This window comes from Grammomys surdaster, unplaced genomic scaffold (genome assembly GCF_004785775.1).
Source record: "Grammomys surdaster isolate TR1022 unplaced genomic scaffold, NIH_TR_1.0 150, whole genome shotgun sequence".
Lineage (NCBI taxonomy): Eukaryota > Metazoa > Chordata > Mammalia > Rodentia > Muridae > Grammomys > Grammomys surdaster.
This window is the reverse complement of record NW_021604608.1, coordinates 18,480,950-18,495,510: the sequence shown is the minus strand read 5'-3', so window position 1 is coordinate 18,495,510 and position 14,561 is coordinate 18,480,950. Positions and strand designations below refer to the sequence as shown.

General features: G+C 46.3%; 2 long non-coding RNA genes across 3 annotated transcripts; both read left to right on the top strand.

Moving 5' to 3' along the window:
• Window positions 1-5,800: 5,800 nt before the first annotated feature.
• On the top strand, window positions 5,801-12,006 carry LOC114619489. Of its 2 annotated transcripts, none has more exons than XR_003711161.1 (3): window positions 5,801-5,955; window positions 7,030-7,157; window positions 11,830-12,006. It is a non-coding gene; the product is annotated as an uncharacterized LOC114619489 (long non-coding RNA). The 2 variants fall into 2 exon arrangements; XR_003711162.1 differs by lacking the exon at window positions 11,830-12,006 and adding an exon at window positions 7,412-8,489.
• Window positions 12,007-12,139: 133 nt separating this feature from the next.
• On the top strand, window positions 12,140-13,996 carry LOC114619524. Its single transcript, XR_003711166.1, has 3 exons — window positions 12,140-12,327; window positions 13,125-13,323; window positions 13,786-13,996. It is a non-coding gene; the product is annotated as an uncharacterized LOC114619524 (long non-coding RNA).
• Window positions 13,997-14,561: the final 565 nt, after the last annotated feature.

The following is a 14,561-nucleotide window of genomic DNA, read 5'->3' as shown; positions in this document are numbered from 1 at the left end:
TTCCAGTTCAGAGTGGTCAGCCTTGAAAACATATACAGATCAACAGCAAGAGCATATTCTACCAGATTTTATATATATATATATATATATATATATATATATATATATATATAGTGTATGTGTGTATTTGTGCACACAGATACATACATATATAACAATAATAATCAAAGAAAAAGAGGTCATCGATTTGAGAGGTGAGAGGCTCACAGGAGTGTAGCTGGGAGGGTCTGGAGCAAGAAAAGGAATGGAGAAAAGCAATATAATTCTATTTCAATTTAAAAAAACATTAAATAGTATAAAGAAGAAGCATCACAAATCCACGATTGTAATAATAATTTTAATTTTTTAGAAGGCTAGGATACATGTGTGAAAAACTATTCATTGTCACAGAAGTCTAAAATTTCCTCTAAGAGAAATTTCGCTTCTCTGGGTAAACAAACCACTGAGCATAGCACTACTGGGAGGCGGGTTGACGAGGACCAGATCCCACTGAGGAGGTGGCTTCGCCCACAGTGAAGGAACCTGCAGAAGGTGATGACCCCTAGACAGGAGAAGAGACCTGTAAACAGCCAGAAGCCTCAGCTGTCGTCGGGCAATCTAGCTTGTCTCTACCTCTGCGCTGCGCAGCCTGAAGCCCTGCCCACCAGGAAGCCTTTTTGGAGCATATACTCTGCTCAAAACCAGTGGAAAGCCACCAGGACACTGGGTTCCAAGCCAGGCTGTGAGCAACCATGTCTGCGCCCTGCAGAAAGACTCACACACAAGCTGTATGAAAGCAAGCTTGAGAAGCAAAGAATGCGGGGTGGGGGGCAGTGGGGAGGAGTGGGAGGAGGGATGGGGGCGTGGCTCAGCGGTAGAGTCCTTATCTTTATTTCGCCCCCACCCCTTGAGATAAAATGAGGAGAGAGGGGCAGAGTAAGGGGGAGAAAGGAGAAGCAGAGAGACTCGCAAGGGAAGAAGGGGAAAGGAAGACTTAATGAAAGGTGGGAGGTAGAGGATAAGAGAGGAAATAGAAAATCGTGAGGAAATGAGGATGTGTGCGGGTTTGCATTCAACCGGCTTCCTGTAGACTTGTTCTGTTAAGACTGACTGATGGCTCCCGGGTCAGCCATGTCTCTAATGGTCCTAATGGAAAGCTATGAAGGAGGGAAAAGTGTGAGAAAACATAGCTCAGAAAGGCTCATGCCTGGACAGGACTGGGCCTTTCACCTTTGTAGAGCTAATTAGCTCCTCTAGAACTTTCCTTTGGTCCTAGCAGATCCTCACCGGGACCACAGGTTCACCAAACACAGGGCTCTAGAGGCAGAACATTCAGTGACCAGGGTGAGGCCTGGGCCAGAGGCCAGGCCCAGCCAGGCGTTAGTTAGGAGGAGTCAAAAGAGACCCACAGGTTAGTTCAGATCAAAGCCAAACATCACAGAAGCGGAGCTGATGAATGTGCCTTAGGCGAGTTCACGGATACCTGGGCGGTGGCTGGGAGAAGCTTCCAGGCCTGTGTGTCCTCCCAGCATAGGCAGCTCGTCCTATGAGCTGCATCAGTGCAGCTGGCCCTGAGCTAGGCTGAAGTTATCTCTGGACAATGGCCTGCACTGGCCATTCCATTACCTTATGGTTGCCCTAGCCACGCTTTCTTTCTTTGCAAGGCATTAGCTTTCTCTACTGAATTTAGGTATAAAAGGCACAGCTATATCTTAGCCAGGGGAAAAAAATACTGAAAAACCAGTCTCAGGGTCTATGCAGGAATGAAGGTACCCTTGTTTCTCCATGATCTGCCTAGGGCCAGAGGCAGAATCACACAGCCTCAGGTCAGGTGTACACAGCAGAATCCCACGTCTTCTGCTGGTGGCTTCTTCCATCATAGACAAGCTAACCTCTTGGACAAGTTAGCCTTTCAGAGACATACTCTCCTCCCCCTGCCCCCTGTAAAATGAGGATCATCGCATCTAACTCATTGGACTGCACTGTAGGAAGATCAAATGAGCTCAGGGCAGAGGCAGACACTGTTCTGTGTGTATAGAAACATTCTTTCTCTCTTTTCTAGTGATGGAGCTTTACCAGAAACATGGTCTGAAGCAAGGACTACATTTTCAAGTAGGCCTGGAGTCAATTGTGCCATTTTAAATTCTGGCCAATGAGCTAGACACAGAAATGCTGTGATCAGCTCATAGGGGGAAGCCCTGACCTTGAGAAAGCAGTGTGTCCTACCTACTTACTCTCCTTGATAGCTGGGAGTATGGAAGGGATAGCTGGGACTCAAGCAGCCCTCTTGTTTCAAGCAGAAGCCCAATAAAGTCGGTAGGAAAGCCAGAAGGGGAGAGTTCTAGATGCCTGTGGAATGGTATGGCACTCAGCCCTTAAACTGGCCCCTGATGTCTTACAAGAAGGAACAGACGTCTAACTTTAAAAAACTAATCCCTATGTAAGACTACAGGCAAGGTATTCCTCCCCTACACTGCCTCAACCTCTTCATATCAAGGACATCACAAATACAAACATAAAACAGAACCCCAAGCAGGGGTATTGGCTGTCCTTCTGGTTGTGTACACTCCTGAAATCAGAGCAAGACCTAGAGTCTTCAGGAATTCTTTAGGAAGAGGCCAAAGGCTACGTGTCCACCTCATGTCCTCTGCTAGGCCCTCAGTTGAGAAGCAGTATGATCTAGAGACAGGGTACAAAGAGCCCTCTACTCAACATACAAGCACTGGTTTGCCCCCTGGCTTTCCTAACTGCTAGCTGTGTGACTTTGGAGCCGACACTTCCCCGAGCAGCACTGTGTTAAATGGGACACAGGATGAGACAGATCCCTCAGTGTTACTGCCATGATACTCAAACAACAATCTGACAGCTGAGTGCTGGACAGAGTGTCCATCGTATTACAGCATTTAACAAACGGGATGGTGCGAGGATGTGGTGAATTGGTAAGAGTGCTTGCTTAGCGTGCAGGATCCTTAGTCTTCAGCATCACGTGAACTGGGTGTGGTGGTGCAGCACCAGCTGTACTACCAGCGCTCTGAAAGTAGAGGTCAGAGGACCAGGAATGCAAGGTCATCCTTGGCTTCATAGAGAGCTCAGAGGCCAAAGTGGACTACTTTCTAAGACCTTGTCACAAAAAGAGAGAAGAGAGGAAGAGACAGACAGAGAGACAGACAGAAAGACAGACAGACAGACAGAGGAGAGACAGAGATAGAGAGACAGGGAGACAGAGACAGAGTGACAGAGCGAGAGCCTGAATATCATTTGTTCTCATTCCCAATCCCAGTTTAGGCCCCAGGCCAACTGTGTCCAGGTGGGTTGTTTCTTCTTCTCACGATGTTCCTCTTGTTCAGGTTTATGGGGAGGGGTGGGGCTAGGCTTTCCTTGCCTTTGAACCCTGGATGGTCCCTTCCTTCTCCCTCTGACTGGACATGGCATTTGATGTCTAGCCGCTCACTAACATTTACTACCTTACGGAGTTTAATTGCAAAGCATGTGTCTAGCCTGCAAGGTAGACGCTCCATCAAGTGTGTGGGGCGTGCCCTTGCCACCTTTCATTCCTTTAGTTTCGACTCAAAATGTTCAGGCCCCTGTGAATACTTTTGGAGTAAATAAACCAAACCTAATGACCTGGAAGCTCTAGCAAACTAATTTTCCAGCATTTTTTTGACCCTGCCTTCTTACAGCTGCTCTATGTTACGGAGTTCCAAGCTCTTGGATGGCAGAGTCTGCCTGTGGTGCCCTCATTTGTAGGCTGTTTTCCATCTCTGACCTTGATTGCACCAGCACAGATTGGTCTCCTGACCTTGGGCAAGTGCTGGGCATCTCAGGGAATGGCTGGGAGGCCCTAACTTAGAAGAAATGCTTTACTGTACCCAAGCACAGCAACCAGAAAATCTTTTCTGGTTGATGTCAATACCATCATTTTGAATTTTAGAGCCTTCTAAACTTGCCTTTGAAAGAAAAGTATTGTTTTGTTTTTAGAGAAAGCGTTTCTGCCCTGGTTTGCCTCGAACTCACTACGTAGTAAAGGCTGGCTTTAACTGGATCCTCCTGCCTCTGCTTCTCAGCCTCTCAAGTGCTGGGATTATAGGGGTGTGCTACTATGCTTACATTATTCATTGTTGGGCTTTATGCTAGGCAAGCCATCCATTAACTTAGCTATAAGCTTGGCCCTCAAAAAAGAAAGAGTAATTATGACCCAACACTACTGTCTCGGTGTAGGGATGCATTTCATCCATTTTAGACAGATATAGTGACTTGATTTATGTGTGTGCCCTTATCTGAATGCTGCCCCAGCAACCCCCAGTGCTTCAAGGTCAGGAAGTAGATAGCAGTCGGGATGATCTGGTAGAGTCTAAACTATTCTTTCTTAGGGACCGGCGGATTTTCTTCTTTCAAACAGAACTGAACGGTCCACACTCTATAAAGTTACCTTTTCTACATAGCAGGTCAAGAATTACCACAAAAATCAAATTCTAGTGTTGTCAAGAATCTCTAGTACAGTCACTTAACACTATTTAGAGGGTGTTCATTGAACTTGATAAAGTTTAGAAAAAAAAAGACACAAAGATGGGGGCTGTCTTAGTGAGGGTTTTACTGCTATGAACAGACACCATGACCAAGGCAACTCTTATAAGGGCAACATTTAATTGGGACTCTGAACTTTTACAGGTTCAGAGGTTCAGTCCATTATCATCAAGGCAGGAACATGGCAGCATCTAGACAGGCATGATGCAGGAGGAGCTGAGAGTTGTACATCTTCTTCTGAAGGCTGCTAGCAGTGTACTGACTTCCAGGCTGCTAGGATGAGAGTCTTAAAGCCCACACCCACAGTGACACACCTACTCCAACAAGGCTATACCTTCTAATAATGCCACTTTCTGGGCCAAGCATATACAAACCATTACAGGGGTGGATGTGGAGAAGTTGCGTAGGGTAATGAACATGATCAAAAAATTAGTTCCTCAAAATTAACCAAAATACTATATTAATGTAGACTACAGGGTCTGGGCATGTGGCTCAGTAGAGTGGTTGGTTGACATGAATGAGGTCCTGGGTTTTTTCTCTGGCCTCACATGAAACCAGGTATGACCATTGATAGCTGTGAGCAGAACTTGGGAGGTAGAGGCAAGAGGATCAAAAGTCCACTATCATCCTCAACCATATACTAGTTTGGGGCCAGCCTATAGATATAGGTTCCAGAAAGAGAAGAAGAGGAGGAGAGAAGGAAGGAGGAGGAGGAGAGAGAGGAGGGGGAGGAGAAGGAGGAGGAGGAGGAGGAGGAGGAGGAGGAGGAGGAGGAGAAGAAGAAGAAGAAGAAGAAGAAGAAGAAGAATCATCTCTTGTTTTTAATCCTACCCCCTCCTGTAACTCAGTCCATCTCCAGTAGACCCAAGAATCAGCATTTTTTACCAATAGATCAATTGATCTTGATGCAGGAGGTATATGGTGTGAGGTCTCCTTTGTATTGTATTAATCCTGTCTTACACAGGGTAGTGAGCTGACAGTGAGTTCACAGTCTGCATGCCAATGCAGGCAGAGTAGTTTGTGGGTAGAGCTCCTTTGATCCCAGAGACAAAGGAGGCCAGGAGAGCTTGCTGTAAAAGGTGGATCAACAGGATTTTCTTTCCCTTTTGAGGAGGGGGTAAATTAGATCCTGGAAGCACTCCCAGACTGTAGAAAAGTGTGCTAGCTACCAGCTGTTCTGGGAGAGTGACTCACCACCCCTGTGGCAGCAACCAAGGGTGGTGAATCGAATCGCAGCCACCTCTGTGGGGGGTGACAGGAGGTAGCGGTGTGCCTCTGATAGAAGTGCACCACACAGCGTGGAACCGTGCATTCCAGAGAGGACCAGACCTCCTGCACAGACGCCAATCTGTGCCAGCCGTCAGTCATCTCCGAGGCCCAAAAAGAAGAGGGAAGGAAGAGCCAAATAAACCATCTCCAAACAACAACGAATGCAGCACTACTTAGTCATGGGTATGAAAAGCCCTGTGTTTCAAACTCTGGACTCATCCTAGCCTCTTTCTCTCCCTTGCTGGTAAATCTGGTCCCTTCCACCTCTTACATGGCTCCTAGGTATGTCCCATCCCCCTCTCTGTAGATCACTGGTCATCATCCTTTGTTTATTCCCACCACCTTGGCCCATGCTTCAACCTCCATCATCTCTCATTTGCACTCAGTAGGTCTTCATCTTCATTGTCCTGTTTTCGGTCTTTCCCACCATTCATTTACTTAGCCTCAAATCTGTCTTCTACAAAATGCAAGACTAAGGATAAGATTGTCTCACTTAAGATCCATAGCCCTTAAACTTTGATTTTTTTTTAACTCCATTGTGGGTCAGAATCACCCAGCAGGCTTGTGGAAATGGGGTGGTGCTGGACCCTTCTGGAATGTTCCTCATGACTTCTTTGTTTGCTGAATTCCTGAGTGAGGTCTCTTGTCTCCTGCACACACTGTGACCAGCACATACTGAGTGCTTGCTATTTCACTGAGTCTTCCTAGAGAGCATCAGGTACATGGTATCCTCCCATCTTCCCAGCATCATGTGTTTGATGGACATGGGGCTTAGGCAGGCTTAGAACCTTGTTCAGCATACACAGGTACTAAATGAAGGAGCCAAAATGTCCTCCTGACTTTAGCACCTGGACTGTTATCCAAGGAGATATTCAATTAATGGTAAATAAACGCATTAATTCGGCTAGAGTGTTTACTAACATCAGTTAAGTTTGTGATGGGGCCTTGAGCTATGAAAATGAGAAACATTCTAAATGATTTAAGTTCTTTGTGATATTCTAACTTGAGATATAGGTATCATTTGATACTGGGGGCACTGTTTCTTTTATTGTGTCTGTGACAAGATTCCTATGAGGCCAACTTACAAGAGGAGGGCCTATGGTTTCGAAGGCCTCCATCCATTGTGGTGGGGAAAGCCTGGAGGGATATCTTACATCATGGAAGCCAAGAAGGGCAGCAATGCCAGCATTCTACACCCTTTCTCTTTTTCCCTTTCATTCAACCTGTGCCCTGTGGGATGGTGCCCACCACATCCAGGCCGTGTCTTCTCTCTCCACTCTCCTTGGAAATATCCTGGCAGACACAACCAGAGATGACTGTCATCACTACTTAGGGGATGTCCAGTCGAGTTGATGAGGCAGATTGACCATAAAACAAGACACCAGGTATGTCTGTGACAATGTGTGTGTCTATATGCTATCCAGGTATCACTGTATTTTAGGGGAAAGAGCCTGAGGGCTAGAGAGCTAAATACCATTGCATTCTACTTTAACTGGGCCACCATTTGTCCATTTCTCTTTCTCTCTTTTCTTTTTCCTGTCTTCCTCTCCCTCCTCCTCCTCCTTCTTCTCCTCCTCTTCCTTCTCCTCTCTTGTTCTTTGTTTTTTGAGACAGGTTTTTTTTTTTTTTTCCTATGTAGCTTTGGCTGTCCTGAAACTTGCTCTGGAGACCAGACTGGCCTTGAACTCACAGAGATCCAACCTGCCTCTCTGCCTTTGGAGTGTTGGGATTAAAGGTGTGTGCTACCACCGACTGGTCATTTGTCCACTTCTATCTGGCTACTCTGATTACTTCTTTGATTTGTTCGACTTTTTTTTTTTTCCAGAGGGTTTCACTATGTAATACAGCTTGGTGAATGACCAGAATCTTGGTGAATTCTTGGTGATTCTCCAAGAAATTCACAGTCTCTGTCATGTGAGTAGTACCTAAAGGTGCCTGAGACCCAAGCCAGCCACCTGTACTATTGGAGAAGCCAGAACTACGATAAAGCTTGAAGTCTTTCTCAGGGAGTCAATGGGAGGAGTCCTGTGATACCTGGACTCAGGGTGGCCCTTTGTGCTGCTTGCTCAGTTCTCCTTTCTCAATAGAACCCAGAGGCCAAGCCTGGCTTCTTTCTGAAATATTTTCTTCCTTGGATCCAGCAGAGATCTTTTTCTACAAGTCGCAAGGCCGTTTTCCCCACTTTACAAATGAGGAAGCATGAATCTCTGTAGAGAAGTCTGCAGCTACTGGCTCTAAGTGTTCAAGAAGAAAAATTAATGTATTCTTAGCCTGGGCCTGCTAAGGACAGATACTTGGTTTGACACTTCCTGCCCGGTGCACCTTTCCTCCTCTTGCACACATGCTCCCCCTGCTGCCAGAAGCTGGAAGTGCGCCCGTGGGTGGGGCTGCGAGGACCACCTCAGCCCGTCCGTTTGGATACCCACGTGGAAAGATTGCAAAAGAGTGGCCAAAGACGAAATCATAGTCTTAAGATTCTTCCGGTACTCTGACAAAAGGTCCAAATTAAGCTTTTTTTTTCTTCTCCCATGTCAGGCATATGCTTTGTAATATAGGATGAATATACACCTCCTTGAAAGGTTAAATGAACAAAAGGACTTCAGGGTTGGAGTCAATCAACACAGATCCAGGCTTTGATGAGACTCGGCTTCTTTACCTGTACTTTGAACACAGTGCATGATTGTGGAACAGATCTATGAATAGAAATATATTAAATATTTTATAACATAAACAAAATTACTGTGTGCTGTCTTTTCTAACAACCTCTCTCCTCTCCCTCTCCTTCTCCTTCTGCCTCCCTCTCCTTTCTCTCTTCTTTCTATCCCACCTTTTCTTTTTCTACCTTCCTTTTTCATACATCTTTAAGTGGACATTATAATGAAGCAATTTAACCTTCCCACACCCCAAAAGGAAGTAAGGCAAAGAAAACTCAGCCACAAACCGGAAGTAACAGAAAAAAAACCCGTATCTCCGGCAAAACAGTAAAAAAGTAAAAGAAAGGAAGAAAGAAGATAAATAAAGAAAGAAGCAGTTTTAGGCTTTGGGGCGATCAAGTTAGATTTAGCTAACATGGGTTGCCAGCCTGGCTTGACCCCCTAAGTAGGGGGTTTTAAAGACGATTGGGTAATTCTTGACCTCTGTTTGACCCCACAAATAGGAATTCTCATTCGGCCTTGTAAGAGCTCTGGAGCTAGTAGGTTCCTGCCTTTTTAAATGTAGGTCTCTCCTCCTTTTCGCCGGTGGCAGTGGGCGGACCTGGGCTCGCAGCAGGGAGGGGCCGCCACGCCTGCGCCCTCCTGGGAGCCGCCCTGCCCTGATGCTGCGGGCAGCTCGGCGCGGGCTGGTTCCCTCCCTTCCTCTAGCAGCTCTGCCACGTGGTAGGTTGGCTACTTCTGGGAATGTGAGAAAGCACTCCAGTGAGGGCCACACCGAGAACTTTTACAGCTCTGTGAACTATGTTAAACTTTCTTTGCAAGCGTTTGTTTAGAGATGAACTCCTAGGTGTTCTCTATGGCACGGGAAAAACAGGGGGCAACGGAGAAGACAAATCAACCCTTCAGGACAGTGCTGGTTGTTGTGTTTGCTTAGTCCTTGAAAATGTTATATAATTCTCTTGCCTTTTCCTTCTCGGGAGTGGGGGCAGTTTAAGGTAAGGGGTGGGGCGTCTAAAAGAAGACAGGTATGAACACCAGCACACCAGCTTTCCTGAAAGTTTCTGCCCTAGGACTAAGGAAGAAGACAGCAGCCTTTCTGGCCCTGAACCTCTCCAAGTAAAATGCTTGGGGAAAGGAGACCTATGTCTCTCTCTCTAGAGTAGCCCGAGTACATGGTACAGTGTCATGGAATCAAATAAAAACATTCTTAAGGTTGGATCTTGCCACGACTTAGGCTATGTGTTTTGAAACTGCCTACAGCCTAGCCAATAACCTCCCACTGCACCTGCGCAATTGAAAAGTGTGCTGGCTGTTGATAGACTTGGTGGTTTCAAAGTGTTTAGACCTCTGAGCCTCCTAATGACTCTACATCTGGAAGCAGGTGGAGTCAAGCCTGTGGTATTGATAAGGCCACAGAGCTGGTTTCCTGGGAAGCCTAGCCTAGGTCAAGGTCTGAATGCAGTATTCGGTAACAGTTATGATGGGTCTGCCAGCTCTCCTTCATGGTAAATTAAATAACTGCCATTCTAAAACATAAGTCAAAATAAACATTTAAGTTTGTATATTCACAGGACCTATCTATTATGTATTTATTTTACAAATTACACAGGGTATGCTTCTAAAGCAAAAAAAAAAAAAATCACACTCTGGTACCCTCTTCAGTAGAGAGAGCACATTTTAAATTAAAATTTCATTTTAATAGGTAATTTATTTCTACAATTCAAAAGTCAAATTCTAGAACACTCTGTACCTGAAAAGTCTTGCCTAAACTTCCCTCACATCATCTGATTTCCTCAGGTTTTTTTCTCCTTCATCAATAACCTTGGTGGTGTCAGGCTTGGCTAAACAATCTGCCTCTTGCCTGGGAACCCCTCTTGCCTGGGTCACTGAGGAGCCAGTAGATAGGCTACAAGAAAGAGAGAGCCTGAGAGTTGAAGCTGGAGAGGCTACAGGGGAATAGGGTGACTCCATGTTCTTCAGAAATCCAGGCAACTAAGGCTGCTTTGAGTGAGTCGTGGGACTCTTGCCTGCTCCTGACAGGGGTTAGCTCTTTTCACAGGGAAAAGCTGTCTAAGAAGTTGCTGCAAGGCCGTCGGGGACAGACACAGGTCAGACCACAGATCCATCCATCCCACTGCCTACAGGTTTGCTCTGGAGAAAGAACCCCAGACAGAGCTGGGCCTCTCCAGAGGCTCCCCAGCTTGAACGAGGCAGATCAGCTGGAAGGCAGGGGGAGGCTGTAGAATCAGCTTTTGACTTGTTTGGACTTCTGCCAGGTCTGTTGTAACCGAGAACAGCAAACGGCAGAAGTTCCCCATTTTTGTGGTAATAGATGCTGGAAAGCTGAGAGTCTGTGCACGGTAGAGCCAGCCCTTCTGGGGCTTGAGAGTGATGATATGTTCCAGAACTCTCTCTTTGCCTTGTACACGGTTGTCTGTTTTCTATGTCTTCATCCTTTGTGTTTGTCTGGATCCCATGTCCTGGGATTAGATCAACCCTAAAGGCTTAATTTTAACTTCACCTTTGTAAAAAGCAAAACAAAAGCACTACCTATAAACAAAGATACATTCTTGAAACATTGTTCAAAAATTTATAGAAACATTTTGCCTGGCACTGCTGTAGTTTGAGTGTGTCCCCCAAAGTTCATGTGCTAAGAGTGTCCCCCTCGGTGCATTAGTGCTGGGACATTGGGCTTGATACCAGGTCATTAGGACAAGACAAGTGTGGAACAGAAGTGGGTTACAGCTAGACTTAGTATAAAAACATGGCTGGCCTCTGGTTCACTTGGCTGTTCCCATGTACTCCATGGGATGACCCAGAATGAAAGCCAGCACTTAGTGACATTGCCTTTATCAAGGTATCCCTGGCCTCTAGAACAGTGAAAATTCTCTTTTCTTAAAAACTGCAGGATCTGAAAAGGACAGTGGTGGTGCAGGCCTTTAATTCCAGCACTCAGGAGATAGAGAGGCAGGAAGAGTTCTTGAGTTTGAGGCCAGCCTTGTTTATAGGGTGAGTTCCAGGAGAGCCAGGGCTTTACAGAGAAGCCCCATCTTGGGAGGAGGGGAGAATTACCCAATCGGTGAGGATTCTGTTAGGGCAGCACAAAATGGATCAACAGACTCTAGCTTTTACTTTCTGTTTATTGTTTTCGAGACAAGGTCTCATTCATAGCACTGGCTGTCCTGGAACTCACTATGGAGACCACGCTGGCCTTGCACTCAAAGAGATGTACCTGCCTCTGCTTCTGTGTTGACATTTCAAACCAGATTGGAACTGGAGGTCCTTTTACCTCTACCTCCAAAATGCTGGGTTTACAGGCATGTACCACCATGTCTGACTCGCAAGCTATTTTTCTCAAGAGAACACAACTGATCCCCTCTGCCACTCCTTTGTGCCTTTTCAGGTCCAACTGTGTCCTCCCACCCCCATCCTGCCATTGAAAACCGAGCCACACCAGTCTGGGAAAGTGTCCTGTTCTTCAGCTGTTTGACAAGAGGGAGGAAGTGTGAGATCTCAGAGTGTTATCATTCATTGTGGCCTCTGTATACTAAATACAATTCAGTCTTTGTTACGGAGAATGGCCCTGCCATTCCAACAAATCTTTCATCTTTATAAAATCCAAGGTAGGGACAATCTCCTTCCAATCAAGGTCTTATATTCCCAGATTCTATGAAATTATATGTTACTTGGACTCAGGGTTTTCTTTACCTACACTTTGAAATAAATACTATTCTCAAAGGTCTAGCTGGGCATTGGGTATGATGGCCTTGGATTATTATTATTATTTTTCTCTTTGTTTCTCTTAAATCTGGCCTGGCACCTTTCCTGGGATGCTGTGACAAGCACTTTGGACCCATTTGTGTTGCTGGGTGTGGCTTTGCCTGCACCTTCTCCTCACAAGGTGAGAACAGACAAGCTGAGTGCAAACAGGCAGGCAGGATTCTGCTCCTGGAAATCCCCCATGAAGCCAATTCCGTTCCAGATCTTTCTCCACACCCAGGGAGGAGCACAACAGCTGATGCCCCCCCCCCTTCCATGCCTGTGATTCTATTTTCTGGGACTGGAGGGGGCAGGGTGTGTGTGTGTGGAGGGGGGAAATGTATATTAATGGATCAAGGGTTGAAAGTTATGACGTAGATTTGGAACGTTAGTTGGGTCCAACAACTCAGTATGTGACTCCTGTGATTCTGGAGATACACTGGTTGAGCCTGGGCCACCATCATCAGACGTCTTCCCTAGGCTTCCCCAGGGCAGTTACCTTGAGAAGCAGAGTCCTATTACTTTCTGTCATCCTGGCCTTCCAGAGTTCTTGAGTTCCAGTCTGATGTCCCAAATTTCTGGTCTCCATCCACTGCTGAGGAACGAGTAGAAGCCGAAAGCACTGGAGAGCTGAGCTCTCGTTACAGGGAGGAACACAGGGCTGTAAGGAATCAAAATTGCTAGGCCACCTTCCTCATTCACAGGCTATGGCCTCAAGGGACCCAGAGAAGGTGGTGAGTGTAGCCAAGGTTAGGTTATTTGTTCTTGGGCACAGTTGAGGGAAATCAAGGGGTTCCAGGGCCATCACCCCCACTGGTGTTCCCTGGGTCCTTAAGTCTAATCGCTTTCCTTCTTTGGTTCCACTCCTGACTCACCCCACCACAGCCCTTGTCTTTAGAAGTATACCACAGCCTTTTAGAGTTCACAATTGCCTTCCAGGGAAGGCAAGAGCTGAAACTGGGAGAGGTATAGCAGCCTTTGACCTTGCACGACCCTGGTCTATGACTCACTCGCTGGACTCCCTGGCTGGTCCCATTCCTGATGGAGAGATGCCAGAGCTGACATGGAAACCACACAGACCTGAGAGGAAGGCTGAAGCCGGGAGTTGCAAGTGAACTCTCACAGCACTGGATACAAGGTGATGTCTTGTGGAGGTGGTAACAGCAACCCCCGGGGAGCATCCCCCACCAAATGCTATTCACTACAACCTGGCAATCTTCGCAAGAGGTGGCTACTGTTTCAATTCCCATTTTACTATTGAGGAACCTGGCACCTTGAGGTCCAAGAAGGCAAAGTTAACACAAGGCAGAGCTAGGTTTCCAGCTGTGGAGTTTGGGCTCTGAACTAATAAAAATGTGGGTAGTATTCACTTAACTGAGAAAGCAAAGTAAAGTCAAGTGCCTTGTCTAATACTGCACAGCCTGGGAGAAACAAGGATGAGATAAACACCGCCCCACCCTGACTCTAGACTTCTCCCCAGGCATAGGGTGGGGCTGTAGAGGGGTGGTGGAGGCAGGATGTAATTGCATCTTGCATCTGCCTCACCCTTCTCCACCTTGAATTTCCACCTTCCTCCTGAAGCTGTGAGCTCTCGTTTCAGGTGACAGGAAGCCACTGGAAAAAGAGCCAGCTACTGAGTGATCCGGTGAAGAAATCAGAAACCTGCACCTGCCAAGCCAGGAATGAGTCCAACACGCCCTATGGGACTGACACCTGGCTGCCCAGGTAAAGTGTCCAGATGCCCCAGGCCAAGGGAGGTGAACACTGAAGGAAGTTTCCAGAAAGACCAATGTGAGGAAGTAGAACAAACAAAAGGCCACATTGTGATTAAAAAGACAGGTTGTAATCAGTGTCTCTTAGTTGGGAAGTAACATTGACTGGATACTTAATGTATACCAAGACCAGTGCTACAAATTTACCTCAGGGCTAGAGGTGAGGAAAATACATCAATAGTTGATCCAATAAGAGAAAGATTCTGGTAGTTTTCCTTGCTCCTTACTCCAAACCCACTTACTTTGGGTACTCTTTAGTTCTTGATGACAAGACTTTTCAAAGATGATTTAAAAAAAAAAAATGTCGATGGGACTGGAGATCCACCTTGGCTGTAGAGTGCATATCTAGCATGCATCAGGCTCAAGGTTAGACTCCCCATCACTGTGTAACCAACTATGGCAGTACATGCCTTTAATTCCAACACTCAAGAGGTAGAAGTAGGAAGACCTGATGTTTAAGGCCATCTTTGAACACATCTGGAGATCGTGGCTTGCCTGGGCAACATGAGACCTAACTTGAGAGAAAGAAGGAAGGAAGGAAAGAAAGAAAGAAAGAAAGAAAGAAAGAAAGAAAGAAAGAAAGAAAGAAAGAAAGAAAGAAAGA